The sequence below is a fragment of the Chlorocebus sabaeus genome, chromosome 21 (genome assembly GCF_047675955.1).
Source record: "Chlorocebus sabaeus isolate Y175 chromosome 21, mChlSab1.0.hap1, whole genome shotgun sequence".
In the NCBI taxonomy this organism is placed as follows: domain Eukaryota; kingdom Metazoa; phylum Chordata; class Mammalia; order Primates; family Cercopithecidae; genus Chlorocebus; species Chlorocebus sabaeus.
The window spans coordinates 85,947,169-85,964,982 of NC_132924.1; the positions used below are offsets into that span (position 1 = coordinate 85,947,169).

At 39.7% G+C, this 17,814-nt stretch overlaps 1 protein-coding gene across 1 annotated transcript in view; it reads right to left on the reverse strand.

The window, feature by feature from the left end:
- The window catches only part of SAMTOR (S-adenosylmethionine sensor upstream of mTORC1), a 124,768-nt gene that overhangs the window by 69,301 nt on the left and 37,653 nt on the right, over positions 1-17,814 (reverse strand). The window lies entirely within an intron of this gene.

Genomic DNA, 17,814 nt, shown 5'->3' on the forward strand with positions numbered 1-17,814 from the left:
GAAACACAGGATGAATTGCTTGGCATAATATTCAAAGTTCTTTATTATCTAAAACTCAGTCAGCTGTACAAGTCACTGTTTTCTGAAAATACAACATATTTATGTACTTATAGGTCTTTGTTAATCTTTTCCTTCTCACTGTTAAGCCCTCATTCCTTTGCTAGTCATCCTTCAAGGCTCATGTCAAATATTAGCTCTGTGATTAATTCATCAAATTTTCCCATAAAAATTATCATTAATTCCTCTGCCTTCACAGCACATTCCCTCAATCCCTTTTACTCCATTTATAACACTCTCTTGCTAGTTGCATTCATGGTCCACTGGACTATAAGATCATTGTAAATGTAAGAGGGTGCAAAAGAGTAAGAAACATGCTCTATTTATCTTTGTAATCCTTTATGACTAACCTATGTTAACAGCACATGTTTGCTGAACTAATTTAACAAGTATTTACTGAGGGCTTAGTATGTGCTGCCAGTTTTCTAGGAGCTAAGTTATCCACAAGGCAGATATGGACCTTACCCCCAGAGAATTTATGGTGTGTTCTAACAGGAAAGATAGACCATAAATAATTATAGTAAAATGTAAGAAAAGTTAGAATAAGAAAAATACAATGTGTTAGAGCATGGGTTTTCAAACGTTTTGGTCTCAGAACCCTTTTGTACTCTTAAAAATTACCAAATACCCCAAAAAGCATTTGTTTATGTGGGTTAAATGTATTGCTATTTACCATATTAGAACGTATAGGTGAAATATTTTTTAAAAATTTATTAATTCATCAAAAATAGCAATGATAAAACCATCATATGTGAACATAATTTCTGTAAAAGAACCACAGTTTTCAAAACAAAAAATTTATCAATAAGAACGGCAATCACATTTTTTTGTAAATTTCTGGTGTATGCTGGCATAGTTTGGATATTTGTCCCCATTCAAATCTCACGCTGAATTGTAATCCCCAATACTGGAGGTAGGGCCTGGTAGGAGGTGTCTAAATCACGGGGACAGATCCCTCATGGATTAATACTATCATCGCAACAGTGAGTTCTTGTGAGACCTGGTTGTTTAAGTGTGTGGCAACTCCCCCAAGTCCCCCAACCTTGCTCTTGCTTTTACCATGTGCTGTGCTAGAGAAGTATGCAGCCTGTTGATGATAACAACTCTAGGAGTAAAAGAAGTTCTCTATCAGAAAGTTTAATATTTAACACTATGTCTAAGGACAAACAGGAAATTATCCTGGTAAAGGGAATAAGTAATGGATTGTAAAAGGATGTTCTAGGTAGAAGGGAAGCACTAGGCATGAGCTGGAATTTTGCAGAAGCAAAATGAAGTTCAATATTACTGACTTATATAGTTTAAAATGTACTGAGAAATGAGGGAGGCAAAGGTCTATCATAATGGACTTTTTATGTTATATTAAGGAACTTGAATTTTATCTCAAAGGCAAAGTGACATCACTAAAAAGTTTTAGTAAAAGAGCTGGCATTTCGGGTTTGTGTTTCAAAAGAACTCTCAAGTTGAACTGTGAAGAACAGATGGAAGTACGACGGGAAAAAGAGACTAACTGCAATACCCTTAGTAAGAGATGAGATAGAGGTAGACAGACTAACGCAAAATTGAGAATTTAGAATTGATGGTAGGACTTGGTGATTAACCAGATGTGGGAAGTAAAACAGTGGAAGGGGTCAAAAGTAAATCTTAAAAGTTTCTGGCTTGGGTGTGTATATGGATTTAATTAGAAATACGGAACTCTGGAAGAGGAATCAATGCGAGTGATTCAGGAGGTAGGAAAGGAGAGAAAATTAGCTCACTTATGACACAAGGATATCTCACTGGCACAAACACAAACAGTGAGGTCTAGTGGGCAACTAAATATATGCAGGTCAAGTTGGAGGTCTGAACTGAAGACACAGATCTGGAATAATCAGCATATATGTGGAAATAAAGCTATAGGATTAATTAAGCCACCATGTGCGGCTGCCATGTGCTGAGTGTGAAGAGTAGAGAATCCAGGACCAACAATTAAGAGAGACACAGAGAAAGGGAAAATACTCTTATTATGAAACAAGTAGATGGACTTATTTTTAAAAAACAGGCTTTTATAGCACAAGAATTAAGATGAAGATTTTTAAAAGAAGATAACATTGCAGTGATAGAAGGAAGATAGGAGAATACAGAAGTTGATTGTTGGTAACCACTAAATTGCCATTATTGCCACAAAATAAGCTAATACAGGCTGAGTACTTATCTGAAATGCTTAGGACCGAAGTGTTTTGGGTTTTGGAATATATTTGCATTTTTTTTATTTGCATATATTTATCTGAAACTTGCATTATATATAACTTGCATTATATTTATCTGAAATGCTCCAATGAACACTTCCTTCAAGTATCATATCAGAGCTTCAAGAGTTTGAGATTTTGGGGCATTTTTGATTCTGAATTTTCGGATTTGGAATGCTTAACCTGTAGAACATGCATCTGCCATGCCCATAAAATGAGTAACATTCACAGATACTTGCTCTGGTAAGGGTTTTAGCTTAAAAGTCATTTGAAAATAGTCATGTGTTAGTTAAAACTAAACAGTAAAAACTCAATCAATTATCTTTCTACAATTTTACATAGAAGTCTAGTTAACCTTTTTAATTAGATTCAATTCTAGTTACTAAAATAATAAAACAACTTGTTTTAGATAGTAAATCTTTACTAGTTAGGGACATAATATACAGAACTACATTAAGAATCTTCAAAACAGGATAAATTTTTTGAATGCTGTACCTCTAAGGAAACACATCTACTTTATGAATCTCTCCAGACAATTTCTTTCAGTAGAAAATACTCAGCAATCATCATTTTCATTTATACAGTCACATTATAGAAATCTGGATCATGACATTCTTCTAAAAAGAATTTGCCTACTGAGCTGTTACTCAAATGATGATTTGAACCTTATAATCACTATTTTCACTCTCAATGTCTAGAGCTTTGGGTCATGATCAGAAAACGTAGAGCTTTGGGGTTTTTTTTAACATAGTTCTTCCCCCCAAAAAGCCAGCTAGATGATCATACATTTTTTTATAGAAGAAAAAAGACACTCCGAATGTTAGATATTTCCCCAAAGTTACTCCCCGAGCCAGTGCTAAAAATCAGGTAAGAAACTGTAAAGAAGCAACAGATAAGCACAGATTATTTGCATTCCACTTATTAATAAACTTCAATATAATTTTTTAAGTCTAGAAAATCTATGGAGGGAAACTTAACAATTCTGATGTTGATAATAAGCATTCTTTCTGTATAAACAGCTTTAAAAACTATATTATGCACTTTTAACACAGGACTTAATATATTAATATCAAATACTAAGCCTCCAGAGACATCTGGTATTTGTAATTATAAACTTATCCAATTAGGATTTCAGCAAAATACATGTAGGATTTAACTTTCAGGTTTAAATACATTTGTGTATATATATTTGATTAATATATAATGGATTTCAAACTAGAAGCAAAACTACTAAAAACCATCATTGAAATACTTACAATTTTGTATGTGTATATTACTGATGGCAGCGGCAGCCCATCTGGAGTGGCTGCTGCAAAGACACTGGCTGCAGCAGGGGAGGTGTGGCCAGAGCTACACATTCCACGAAGCTGGCAGGACCTGGGAACAGGTGGAAGATCCTTCCCCTTCCAAGTTGGAAGGGAAAGCTGTGCCCTCATGGGCACAGCTGCTCAGCTGCGGCTGCAGACCCGGGCATCCCAGCGCTCTTGGGGGCCTGGGAAGCTCCACTGCCCTGCAGGCTCAGAAGGGCCTGCTCCTGCCACCCACTCCAATTTCAGAGCAAAGTTGTGGGCCGAGTTCGGATGTTGTTGCAACCTGGCTGGGTGTGCATGTACAGTGCTGACACTCCAGTCCCCTGCCACCCTGGCCCCCTCCAGACTTTGGGCACCGATGAGCATAGGAGGGAGGCCAAGGGTGGTGTAAGGGCAGCTTGGCACAGGCACCCCTTGGCATGAATAGCCTGGGTGCCGTGGATGACATGACGCCCCACCTTCAAGCCAGGGATAGCTTGAAGACTCAACTCAGCCAGGGGGCTGAGTTGTCAGTTCAAAGTGGAGTCTGCCACCCATAATGAGAGCTTATGGTGCTTTTTCTGGGCCTGCCAATGGCCCAATCAGTACAGGCCATCCCTTGACACAGCTAGACTCAAACAGACATTGGGACTACCAGCTGTAGGAAGGAGCTACCCAATTCAGCTCTCCTCGACTCATCGGGATGACATGCCTGCAAATAAGAGCTACTGACTCCGGGTCTCCCCTCCAGTGAGGGTTACACTCAGGACTGCCTGCCTACAGAAACAAGTTACCAACTCTGGGTCTCCTCTCCGCTGAGAGCTGGACACTTGTCAGGACAACCTGCCTGCAGAGAAGCTACCACTTTGGGTCTCCTGAGAGCTGTTCTATCACTCAGTAAAGCTCCTCTCTACCTTGCCCACCCTTCAGCTGTCTGTGAACCTCATTTTTCCTGGATATGGGAAAAGAACTAGGAACTCACCCAATGACAGGACTGAAAGAGCTGTAACAAAATAGGGGGCTGAAATGGCCTCCTACCCGGCTTGACACGTAGGCAACAAGGAGGGAAGAGCTGCGGCCCTTCGGGGATCCCAGACTGATGGGCTCCCTGAGCCAAGGCTATGAAACCCTCCTTAGGGCTCTGGGGTTTCTGGTATCTTCATGCTTCCAGGCACCACTGCATTCCCCTTGTTCAGACGTGGGTGCTTACAGTGGAAGCTGCCTGTGGTACACTGGATCCAGCAGCAGGCTTGTCTGGAGCTGCCTGCCCCGCCACAGCAGCTGGCATGCCTGGCTGTGTGCAGTGGCCCATTGCTCACTCAACGCACTCCTTGCCACTTTGCACCTGGCTCGCCCTTGGCAGGCACGGGATCTGGACCGGCAGCATAAGCTGATAACAGCCTGCCAGGCTGATTTGGCAAAATGAGCCCAGTGGGCTCAAGCAAAACTTGGGCAAAGGCGCCACCAGCCATAGGAGTTTCTGGCTGGAAAAGTGATACCCTAAGGATCCAAAGACATTATGTTAAAAAGACATTTAACTAACAGGTGCAGTGGCTCACGCCTGTAATTCCAGCATTCTGGGAGGCTGAGGCGGGCGGATCATGAGGTCAGGAGATTGAGACCATCCTGGCCAACATGGTGAAACCCCATCTCTACTAAATATAAAAAAATTAGCTGGGCGTGGTGGCACATGCCTGTAATCCCAGCTACTTGGCAGGCTGAGGTAGAAGAATTGCTTGAATCAGGGAGTCGGAGGTTGCAGTGAGCCCAGATCACGCCACTGCACTCCAGACTGGCAACAGAGCAAGACTCCGTCTCAAAAAATAAACAAACAAACAAACAAACAAACAACAACAACAAATTTAACTTCCTCCTTTACTACTGTAACATCTTAAAAAAAAAAAAAAGGACATTTAACTTCCTCTATTACTGGTACAACATCTTTTGCTCACTAGGATCACCTCCAATATTAAAAGTCCAAGAAAATAAAAAGAAGGTTAAAACTGAACAGAAATTAACGGCTAACTTAAAAAAAAAAAACTCCTAAGCCACAGAACATTAAAAAGGATATTAAAAAATCACATTTAAACTGTTATAAACTGAACTAGCAAAAAAGCATTAATATCTAATTCAGACCTTTTTATTAAATAATTTCCTATTGTCATGCATTACATTACCTCTTTGTCACAAATCTTTTAAGAATATGTCCAATATTTTATATCTTAAGGCAGAATGGAGATAAGGCCTATAGTAAGACTCTTGGATTGGCAGTGACCATCTAGCATGTTTTGTACTCTTTCCTTTGACTGACTGCCACTAGTCCTTCTCCTCTTCCTTTTTTCCAGTTAACAATCTCAAGTAGATTGTTATAAAAACATGACCCTGCTATTCTAAATATGTCCTTCCATTCTTTCCATCCTTCTTTCCTTTTGTCTGTCTCTTTCATTCTTTCACCTGAGAAGCCTGTGTTAAAGCCCCTCCTCCAATAACTACATGTATCAAGTATATCTTGAGTACTACAGAACTCAAACTGGTAAACACTTAATATCCCCAAACAGATAATTCTAAAAAACAGCAAAAAAGGAAATGAAGAAATGATCCTATTCACAGCTATGACTTAGTTGCCAAGAAGCTTAAAGTCAAAACTGTATTCCTATTTATAGCAAGGGTAATGGACATAAATGGCAGATGAGGATGAATTTCTTTTCTCAAACTCACTACTGGTAATGCTTCTTAGAGTGCTGTGCGTAAAGCATTCTGAGGCCAAGTCCAGGCTCTGTAGGAATGATCCTATGATAAATTACCTATGTTTATCATAGATTTTGGAAAGTATGATGACATGCATGCCATACTTCTGCCATGGCAAGTACTAGAATTTCACAGAATGCATTTTACTTTCCCAATTTCACACTATTTTCCTTCTATTTTACAAATGTGCTTTTCCTTGTTGTATTTTATGTATCTGTTAGAAATGTACACAATTCAATGGTGTATTAGTCTGTTCTCATGCTGCTAATAAAGACATACCTGAGATGGGTCAATTTATAAAGGAAATAGGTTTAATTGACTCACAATTCAGCATGGCTAGGGAGGCCTCAGGAAACACAATCATGGCAGAAGGAGAAGTAAACACGTCCTTCTTCACATGGCGGCAGCAAGGAGAAGTGTAGAGCAAGGGGTTTTATAAGCCCATTAATAAAACCATCAGATCTTGTGAGAACTCACTCACTATCATGAGAACAGCAGCATGGGGGTAATTGCCCCATTATTCAATTACCTCCCACTAGGTCCTTCCCACAATACGTGGGGATTACGGGAACTAGAATTCAAGATGAGATTTGGGTGGGGACAATGCCAGACCACATCATTTTACCCCAGCCCCTCCCAAATGTCATGTCCTCACATTTCAAGACACCATCATGCCTTCCCTACAGTTCCTCGAAGTCTTAACTCATTCCATTATTAACCCAAAGTCCAAGTTCAAAGTCTCATCTGAGACAAGGCAAGTTCCTTCTGCCTATGAACCTGTAAAATTAAAACCAAGTTGGTTACTTCCTAGATACAATGGGGGTACAGGCACTGGGTAAATACACCCATTCCAAATGGGAGAAATTGGCCAAAACCTGGGGCTACAGGTTCCATATAAGTCCAAAATCCGATAGGGCAGTCAGTAAACCTCCAAGTTCCAAAATGATCTCCTTGGACTCCATGTCTCACATCCAGGTCATGCTGATGCAAGAGATGGCCTCCCATGGCCTTGAGCAGCTCCACTCCTGTGGCTTTGTAGGGTACAGCCCCTCTTCTGGCTGCTTTCACAGGCTGGTGTTGAGTGTGTGTGGCTCTTCCAGGTCCACGAGGCAAGCTGCTGGTGGATCTACCCATTCTAGGATCTGGAGGATGGTGTCTCTCTTTCTACAACTCTGCTAGGCAGTGCCCCAGTAAGGACTCTATGTGGGGGCTCCAAGACCACATTTCCCTTCCACACTGCCCTAGCAGAGGTTCTCCATGAGGGTTCCACCCCTGCAGCAAACTTCTGCCTGGACATTCAGATGTTTCCATACACCCTCTGAAATCTAGGCAGAGGTTCCCAAACCTCAATTCTTCTATTCACACACTTTGTATGCACCCACAGGCTCAACACCACATGGAAACCATCAAGTCTTGGGATTTACACCCTCTAAAGCAATGGCCTGAGCTGTACATTGGCCCCTTTTAGCCACAGCTGGAGTTGAACCAGTTGGGACACAGGGCGCCGTGTCTGTCTCGAGGCTGCACAGGGCAGGGGGGTCCTGGGATCAGCCCATGAAACCATTTTTCCCTCCTAGGTTTCTGGGCCTGTGATGAGAGGGGCTGCTGTGAAGGTCTCTGATGTGCCCTGGAGGCATTTTCCCCATTGTCTTGGTGATTCACCTTCGGCTCCTCGTTACGTATGCAAATTTCTGTAGCCAGCTTGAATTTATCCCCAGAAAACGGCTTTTTATTTTCTATAGCATCATCAGGCTGCAAATTTTCCAAACTTTTATGCTCCGCTTCCTCTTGAGCACTTTGCCACTTAGACATTTCTACCACCAGATACTTTAAATCATCTCTCTCAAGTCCAAAGTTCCACAGACCCCTGGGGCAGGGGCAAAATGCTGCTAGTCTCTTTGCATAGGATGAGTGACCCTTCCTCCAGTTTCCAACAAGTTCCCCATCTCCCGCTGAGACCACCTCAGCCTCAGCCTGGACTTCATTGTCCATATCACTACCAGCATTTTGATCAAAGCCATTTGACAAGTCTCCAGGAAGTTCCAAACTTTCCCACATGTTCTTATCTTCTAAGCCCCCCAAGTCTCTAGGAAGTTCCAAGCATTCCCACATTTTCCTGTCTTCTTCCGAGCCCTCCAAACTGTTCCAAGGTCTGCCTGTTACCCAGTTCCAAAGTTGCTCCCACATTTTTGGGTATCTTTATAGCAACACTCCACTTTCTGTGGTACCAATTTACTGTATTAGCCTGTTATCACACTACTAATAAAGACATACCCAAGACTGGGTAACTTATAAAGGAAAGAGGTTTAATTGACTCACAGTTCAGCATGGCTGGGAAAGCCTCAGGAAACTTACAATCATGGTGGAAGGGGAAGCAAACATGTCCTTCCTCACCAGGTGGTAGCAAGGAGAAGTGCTGAGCAAAAGGGGGAAAAGCCCCTTATAAAACTATGAGATCTTGTGAAAACTCACTTGGTATCATGAGAACAATGGCATGGGGGTAACCACCCCCATGATTTAATTACCTCCCACCAGGTCCCTCCTATGACATGTGGGGATTATGGGAACTACAATTCAAGATGACATTTGGGTGGGGACACAGCCAAATCATATCAGATGGGATGCCATTTTATTCCATCATGTTAATAAAGAGTGAAAAAATGAAAATACTTAATGCTAGTGGGTTTTGGCAAAGTGGGCATTTATACTGCTAGAGATAATGGAATTAGTGTTATCTTTCTGGAAAGGAATTCAGTAATATGTACAAGAGGCCATTTATACTCTTCAACCTAAAAATCCACTTCTGGGAATCCATCCCAAATACATGCAAACTCAAGCCCAAAGATTTTATTGCTGAAATAAAGCAGCTGTGAGAAAGGAAACAACCTAAACGTCCAACAAAAGAACAATTCATATAAAGCAAGATTCTACCATACTGTCCTTCAAAAAAGAGAGCATCAGCTTATGTTTGAGCCCTACAAAGTCTCTATGCTATTCAGCCCTCTCATTTTTTTTACTATGAACAACAAAGACTGTTTTGGGGAAAACTAACACTGGCCTGAAAGGACTTCACACAGTGTAGCTTGGTTGCTTACCTAGTAAGAAATCACTTCATAAACTTGGTTCCACCATATCTCCCTGCCCCCGCACAGAAGCAAAGACATTTAGTACCAATTTGGTAATTATACATTGAAGTACAGCTTTCCAGTAGCAATTATTGAATGTTTTCTATAAAAGATCACACTGGGCCGGGTGCGGTGGCTCACTCCTATAATCCCAACACTTTGGGAGGCCGAGGCAGGCAGATCAGGAGTTCAAGACTAGCCTGGGCCAACATGGTGAAACCCCATCTCTACTAAAAATACAAAAAATTAGCTGGGCATGGTGGTGTGCACCTGTAATCCCAGCTACTTGGGAGGCTGAGGCAGAAGAACTGCTTGAACCAGGACCTGGGAGGCAGAGGTTGTAGTAAGCCTAGAATGTGCCACTTGTACTCTAGCCTGGGCTACAGAGTGAGACTCCGTCTCCAAAAAAATAAATAAATAAATAAATAAGATCATATTATTAGTTTTTAAAAAGATGATATTAAAAAGCCATGTCATCAGGCAACTAGATAAATTCTCCAATTTCCTACTGGCCTTAGGTTTGTTTCCATCACCAGCAACCAAAGTGTAACTTAACCCCCAAATACAGATTCAGTCATTATCTAACAATCATGTTTATACATCAGTCAGGAACAAGAAAATGTTAATTCAGATTTGGAATGGGAAAACTGGTTCAGTGTCTTAAACTTCATTCTGCTGGCCTCACAGAATGAGTTAGAAAGAGTCCCCTCTGATTCTGTTTTCAGGAACAGACTGTAGAGAACTGGTATTCTTCTTTCCTACCATCTGGGCCTGGTGCTGCCTGTTTTAAAAGGCAGTTAATTATTTTTTCAATTTCTGTAACAGATATAGGCTTTCCATATTATCTATAGCTCCTTGTTTGAGTTTCAGTAGACTGTATCTTTCAAGGAACCAGTCCATTTCATCCAAGTTATCAAATATGTAGTCATAGAATTGTTCATAATATTCCTTTTTATTCTTTTACTATTGATGGAATCAGTAATGATGAGCTCTCTTTCATTTTTAGTATTAGTAATTTGTGTCTTATCTCCTTTTTTTGTTGGTTAGCTTGGCTACAGGTCTATCAATTTTGTTGATCTTTTCAAATGAAACCTTTTGGTTTCACTGATTTTCTCTATTGTTTTCCTGTTTTCAATTTCATTAATTTCTGTTCTAATTTTTCTTTTCTTCTGCTTATTTAGATAAGTTGCTCTTACTTTTCTAGTTTCCAAATATAGATGCTTATCATATTGATTTTACACCTTCTTTTCTAACATGTGCATTCAATGCTACATATTTCCCTCTAAGTACTGCTGTCAGAACATACTACTACAAATTTGATGAGATGTATTTTCATTTTCAGTTAGTTCAAAAACATTTTCTAATTCTTTTGAGACTTCTTATCTGACTCTTGTGCTATTTAGAGGTGTGATGTTAGATCTACAAATATTTTGGGACTCTTCAGTTCTCTGTTACTGATTTCTAGTTTAATTCTGTTGTAGTGTGAGAGAAGGCATACTTTGTAAAATGATCTGTCTTTTAAATTGGTTAAGGTGTGTTTTATGGCCAAATATGGTAGTATATTTGAATATTTTGAAAAATTATAAATGCTTTTAAAAAGTCAGCAAAGTATTTTGTGATAATTACAAATACATGTGTACACAATGAAAGAGAAGTAGACACACAGCTTTCCTAGTGTTAGGGGAATGGGTAATTGGGGTTTGGGATAAAATTTCCAGTAATCATGTTATACACATATTCAAAAAGTGCCATATTTAAATTCTGAGATATAGATGACTTAAAGGTGACTCCAGTAGTAACAAAAATTTGATATGCATGAAATCTAAGTGTAAAAAAATATATATTTACGATGTGAATCCTTGCTATCTGAACCCAGGTATCAAATGACTTGAAAGATATTTGGAGATAAGCCTGAAAAGAAGATAACTCTTGATATCTGAACTTGCTATCTAAACTAAAAAGTTGAATAGATTTTGATAGTAAAGGATACACATCTTCCTATATGACAATATCTGTGACTAAACCAGTAAACATCTGACCCTTATTTCATCTACATATTTAAAAGTGGTATGTGGGGTATGTATGTTTGAGGGAAAGATTTCTCTTTGGAAAAATGGAGTATTACTTGGTATTTCAGATCATTTTATATTTAGACACATACAGTGGTAGATTTTCATGATGAAATACTATGCAAAACAGCATTCTAGTGGCATGGGAAGAGAAGTTTACAAAATACTTTATGCAACATAGCCTCTTTTGTGTAAATAACAATGCCTAGTAAAAAGAATATAAAGAAGTGTACCTAAATGTAACCAGGATTAAGTGATCTTTTTTCTATGTCTATAATATCTGTTCTATGGCAAATTTTTCATACCTCAATTTCATTTGTAGTTAGAAAAATGTTCAACAGTGAATTTTAACACAATATAAATACCACAACAGAATTATAAAGTTCATACTGGTATCAAAGAGTATCAATTCTTTTGGGAAGTTCTAGAAAGTTCGGGAAGAGAACATGCTTCGAATATAGTCTAATATAAAATACAACAATAACTTATCAGAATTAGAATGTATCCCATTTGCAATTGCCAGAAAGTGAGAACAAACATGTACCACACTAGAGGAATTTAAAATACGTCCATGTAACCAGAATACAGGCTGCAAGAATAGTGGGAGGAGAAGGAAGAATGAGAACGCATACACACACACACACACACACACACACACACACACAATGGGGACTGATGCTATATTAATGAGTTCAGAGTTTTTATAATGAACAAAACCTAAACCAAGCCATCCAGGGCTAAATCATTTTAATGCTACATTTCAATACTAAGTTAATCCCCTCCACGATTCAAGAAACAACTATAAAACTGGATAAAATCATCAAAAACAACCACTTCAGGGCTCAAACAAAGGCAAATAAGATGAAAAGTGTTTATTCATAAAAACCAGCTGAACCTAGTTTAGGAACAGTAAGGATCTGCCCTATCTTTGCCTGGAGCTGCTCTCACCACCCCCAACCCCTGCTTAGCTGGTATGAAACTTCCTCCAGGACAGGACTGGCTGTTAAAAAATAGCAGCTTTACTGCTAGAGGCGGCTAACTTGATTTGGAGCAAAGGGTATAAAACCTACACAGAGCAGTGTCAGTAAAAGCAGCAAACTTGGAAGAAACAAGTATGGAAAGTCAGTAGCTATGCTAGTCTCAGACTGCAGTTGTGGTTGGGTTGAGCTGCAGAATGGAGGACTAGTTAGAAATTTAACAAAGATCCTGGAAATGAGATAGGTACAGAGGAGTGAGATAAGCTCCCCACAAAGCCATGGCTGATGGGGAGGCTATGTGAATATGCAGAGAAAACCCAAGAGGGCCTAGAAGAAAGTAAAAGTTGAGGCAGATTTGAAAAGCACCTCAACGTTTAATGCACTCCCCTATCAAGACACACTCTACTGGCAGAGGGTGGAAGCCTTACTGACTGAGGTGTTTGAGTGCAACCTCTGATCTATCATTGTTTGGCTACTAAAATACACAGATACTGGTGCAACCCCTAGGAAATCAGCCTAAAAAATAAAAAATAACAACTCTGGAAAAAAAAAAACAACTAAGCATAATAAGGGAGACAGATTCCACAGATTAAGTCTACGCAAATTACTGAGAAACAACCACTACCACTAACCCTTGTGGGGGAAAAAAATCCATGACAGTGTCTATACTTTTTAACCAAAAATTATGAGACATGCAAAAAAACCCAGAAAACCATAGTCCATACTCAAGGGGAAAAAAGCAGTAAATGGAAATTGACTCTGAGTGAGCCCAAATTTGGATTAAACAGACAAAAACTTTAAGGCAGTGATTACAAAATATATATATATAAACACACACACACACACACACAATTTAAGAAAATATACATACATACATAATATATATCATATATAAATAATACATATTATTTATGATATATATTATTTATATATTATATATACTTTATATATATATAATTTATATATACTTTTTTTTTTTTTAAGACAGGGTCTCACTCTGTCACCCAGGCTGGAGTACAGTGAGTGGTATGATCTCTACTCACTGCAACCTCCACCTCCCAGACTCAAGTGATCCTTCTGCCTTAGCCTCCCGAGTAGCTGGGACCACAGGCACATGCCAGCACACCTGGCTTTTTTGTTATTTTTTTTAGAGACAGGTTTTGTCATGTTGCCCAGGTTGGTCTTGAACTCCTGGACTCAAGCAATCCACCTGTCTTGGCCTCCCAAAGTGCTGGGATTACAGGCATGAGTCAATCAATATGCCCAGTCTTAAAAATATTCAACAATTTTAAGGAAATCATGCTTACAGAATCAAAGGAAAATACAGTAACAATGACTCAATAAATAAGGGAATCTCAACAATATAACAGAGCTGTAAAAAAGAAATATATAGAAATCTAAAGCTGATATTTTCCATACATATCTGTGTTTGATAGAAGTATAACTAGATAATTTCTTTAACTGGCCAACACTTAAAATATTAATGTTTAAGAATGTCCATAACATATGAGTTAAAGGATGTTTAGTAAGTCATTATGCATTATAGGCTTGGTAGTAACCTCTGAATAAAGGTAAAGATGCCTTATGCTTCCCTACAGAAGTAATCAAAGATATTTTGATTTTTAAATGTAATTGCTTAAAACTAGATATTTTCAATATGATTTAAAATCAAAGTAACCAAAAGTAATGCTTGTTGTTATCTACAGTTTTGGAACTGCTTAAGAGTATCTTACTTTCATAATTATTTTCTGTGTCTATCAAGAATATTTCTAAAACTATTCAAGTTTAGCATTTTCAAGTAATTAATAAAATACACTTGATACTACAAACCAATAGGGTAAAAGGGTATGGGAACAATTCTAATATTGCAGTTAAGTACCTCAGCGATACTACAGCTTTGGTTCCAGACTACTGCAATAAAGCAAGTTACACAATTTTTTTGGTTTTCCAGTGCATATAAGTTATGTTCCACTATACTGTAGTCTATTAAGCGTGCAATAGCATTGTCTAAAAAACAGTGTTCATACCTTAATTTTAAAATACTTTATGGCTAAAAAATGCTAGTGATCATTTAAGCCTCCAGCAAGTTGTAATCTTTTTACAGGTGGAAGCTTTGCCTTGATACTCATGGCTGCTGACTGATCAGCACGATGGTTGCTGAAAGCTGGGGTGCTATCAGAATTTCTAAAAATAAGACAACACTAAAGTTTGCCACATACATTGACTGTAGCTATCATGAATTACTTCTCTGCAGCCTCAGCATGTGATACTGCTTGGCAGCATTTTACTCAAAGAATTTCTTTTAAAATTGGTTAGTCCTCTTAAACCCAACCACTGCTTTATCAACTTTTATATAATATTCAAAATCCTTTGTCATTCTAACAATGTTCATAGCATCTTCACCAGTAGATGCCATCTCAAAAAAACACTTCCTTTGCTCATCTGTAAGAAACAACTCCCCATCCATTCAAGTTTTATCATGAAATTGCAGCAATTCAGTCCCATCTTCAAGCTCCACTTCTAACTCTAGTTCTATTACTTTTTCTCCCCACCACATCTGCAGTTATTTCATCCATAAGGCTTGGAATAAACTCCTTTCAAACTCATATTCATGTTAATATTCTGACCTGCTCCCATGAATCACAAATGTTCTTAATGGCATCTAGAATGGTGAGTCCTTTCCAGAAGGTTTTAATGGACTTTGCCCAGATCCATCAGAGAAACTGCTATGACAGCTACAGCCTTATAAAATGTATTTCTTAAATAACATGACTTGAGCCAGGCTCAGTGACTCACGCCTGTAATTCCAGCACTTCGGGAGGCTCACACGGGAGGATTGCTTCAGCCCAGAAATTTGAGACCTGCTTGGGCAACACTCTACAAAAAATAAAAAAAACTTAGCTGGGCATGGTGGTGGGTGCACACTTGTGGTGCCAGCTACTGGGGAGGCTGAGGTGGGAGGGTCACTTGAGCCCAGGAGGTCAAGCCTCCTGTGAGCTGTGATCACGCCACTCCACTCCAGCCTGGGCAACGGAGTGAGACCCCTGTCTCCAAAAATAAAAAAATAAAATAATATGACCTGAAAGTCTGAATTACTCCTTGTTCCATGGGCTGCAGAATGGATGTTGTATTAGCAGGCACGAAAACAACATTCATCTCTTTGTACATATCTATCTGAGTTCTTGGATGACCTGGTACATTATCAAAGGGCAGTAATATTTTGAAAGGAATATTTTGCTGGGCGCGGTGGCTCACGCCTGTAATCCCAGCACTTTGGGAGGCCGAGGTGGGCGGATCACGAGGTCAGAAGATCAAGACCGTCCTGGCTAACACGGTGAAACCCCGTCTCTACTAAAAATGCAAAAAATTAGCCGGGCGTGGTGGTGCGCGCCTGTAGTCCCAGCTACTCGGAGGCTGAGGCAGGGGAATGGCGTGAACCCGGGAGGGGGAGCTTGCAGAAAGCCGAGATCACGCCACTGCACTCCAGCCTGCGCGACAGAGCGAGACTCCGTCTCAAAAAAAAAAAAAAAAAGAAAGGAATATTTTTTTCTGAGCAGCAGGTCTCAACAGGAGGCTTTAAATATTCAGTAAACTGTTCTTTAAACAGATGTGCTGTCATCTAGGCTTTGTTCCATTTACAGAGTACAGGCAGAGTAGCTTCAGCATAATTCTTAAGGGTCCTAGGATTTCCAAATGGTAAATGAACACTGGCTTCAATGTAAAGTCACCCGCTGCATTAGCCCCTAACAAGAGAGGCTGCCTGTCCTTTGAAGCTCTGAAGTCAGGTATTGACTTCTGATCTCTAGCCAAGAAAGTCCTAAAAGGTATCTTCTTCTTCCAATAGAAGGCTTTTAAATCTACATTAAAAATCAGTTGTTTACTATAGCCACCTCCATGAATGGTCTTTGGTAGATCTTCTGGATAATTTGCTGCAGCTTCTAAATCACCACTTGCTGCTTCACCCTGCACTTTATGTCACGGAGATGGCTTCTTAGACCTCATGAACCAACCTCTGCTAGCTTCAAACTTTCTTCTGAAGCTTCCTCACCTCTCTTAGCCTTCAAAGAATTGAAGAGAATTAGACCCTTGCTCTGGATTAGGTATTGGCTTAAGGAAATGCTGTGGTTGGTTTCATCTTGTATCCAGACCACTCAAACTTTCTCCACATCAGCAATAAAGTTGTTTTACTTTCTTCTCATTTCCATGTTCACTGAATAGCACTTTTAATTTTAAAAATAACTTTTCCTTCACTTTGGGAGGCCGAGGCAGGCAGATCACGAGGTCAAGAGATCCAGACCATCCTGGCCAACATGGTGAAACCCCGTCTCTACCAAAAATGCAAAAATTGGCTGGGCATGGTGGCGAGCATCTGTAGTCCCAGCTACTCGGGAGGCTGAGGCAGGAGAATGGCGTGAACCCGGAAGGCAGAGCTTGCGGTGAGCCAAGATTGCGCCACTGCACTCCAGCCTGGGCGATAGAGCAAGACTCTGTCTCAAATAACATAACATAACATAACATAACATAACATAACATAACATAACATAAATAAAAGAAAATAAAAGAAAATGACTTTTCCATTGAATTCACAACTCGATTAACTCTTTGGCAGAAAAGGCCTAGCTTTCAGCCTATATCAACTTTTGACATGCCTACCTAAGTTTAATTACTTCTAGTTTTTGATTTAGAGTCAGAGATATGTGCCTCTTTTTACTTGAATACTTGAAAGTCATTGTAGGTTTATTAACTGGCCAAATTTCCCTAGTGTCTTATGGAATAGAGAGGCCTGGGGGTGAGGGGGAAGAGAGAGGGAAGGGCGGGAGGAGGAGAAGGAGGAGTAGGGAGAGAGGAGAGGGGAGAGAGACTGGGGAACAGTGGATCCATGGAGCAGTTAGAACACATATGACATTTATTGAATAAGTTCACTGTCTTATATGGATGATAAGTTCACTGTCCTACACGGTGCCCCTAAACAATCTCAACAGTAACATCAAAGATCACTGATCACAGATCACCAAAACAGACATCATAATAATAAAAAAGTTTGAAATATTGTGAGAATTACCAAAATGTGACAGTGTATTAGTGCATTTTCATGCTGCTGATAAAGACATCCCTGAGCCTGGGTAATTTATAAAGAAAAAGAGGTTTAATGAACTCACAGCTCCATGTTGCTGGGGAGGCCTCATAATCATGGTGGAAGGAGAAAGGCATATCTTACATGGTAGCAGGCAAGAGAGAATGAGAGCCAAGCAAAAGGGGAAACCCCTTATAAAACCATCAGATCTCATGAGCCTTATTCACTATCACGGGAACAGTATGGGGGA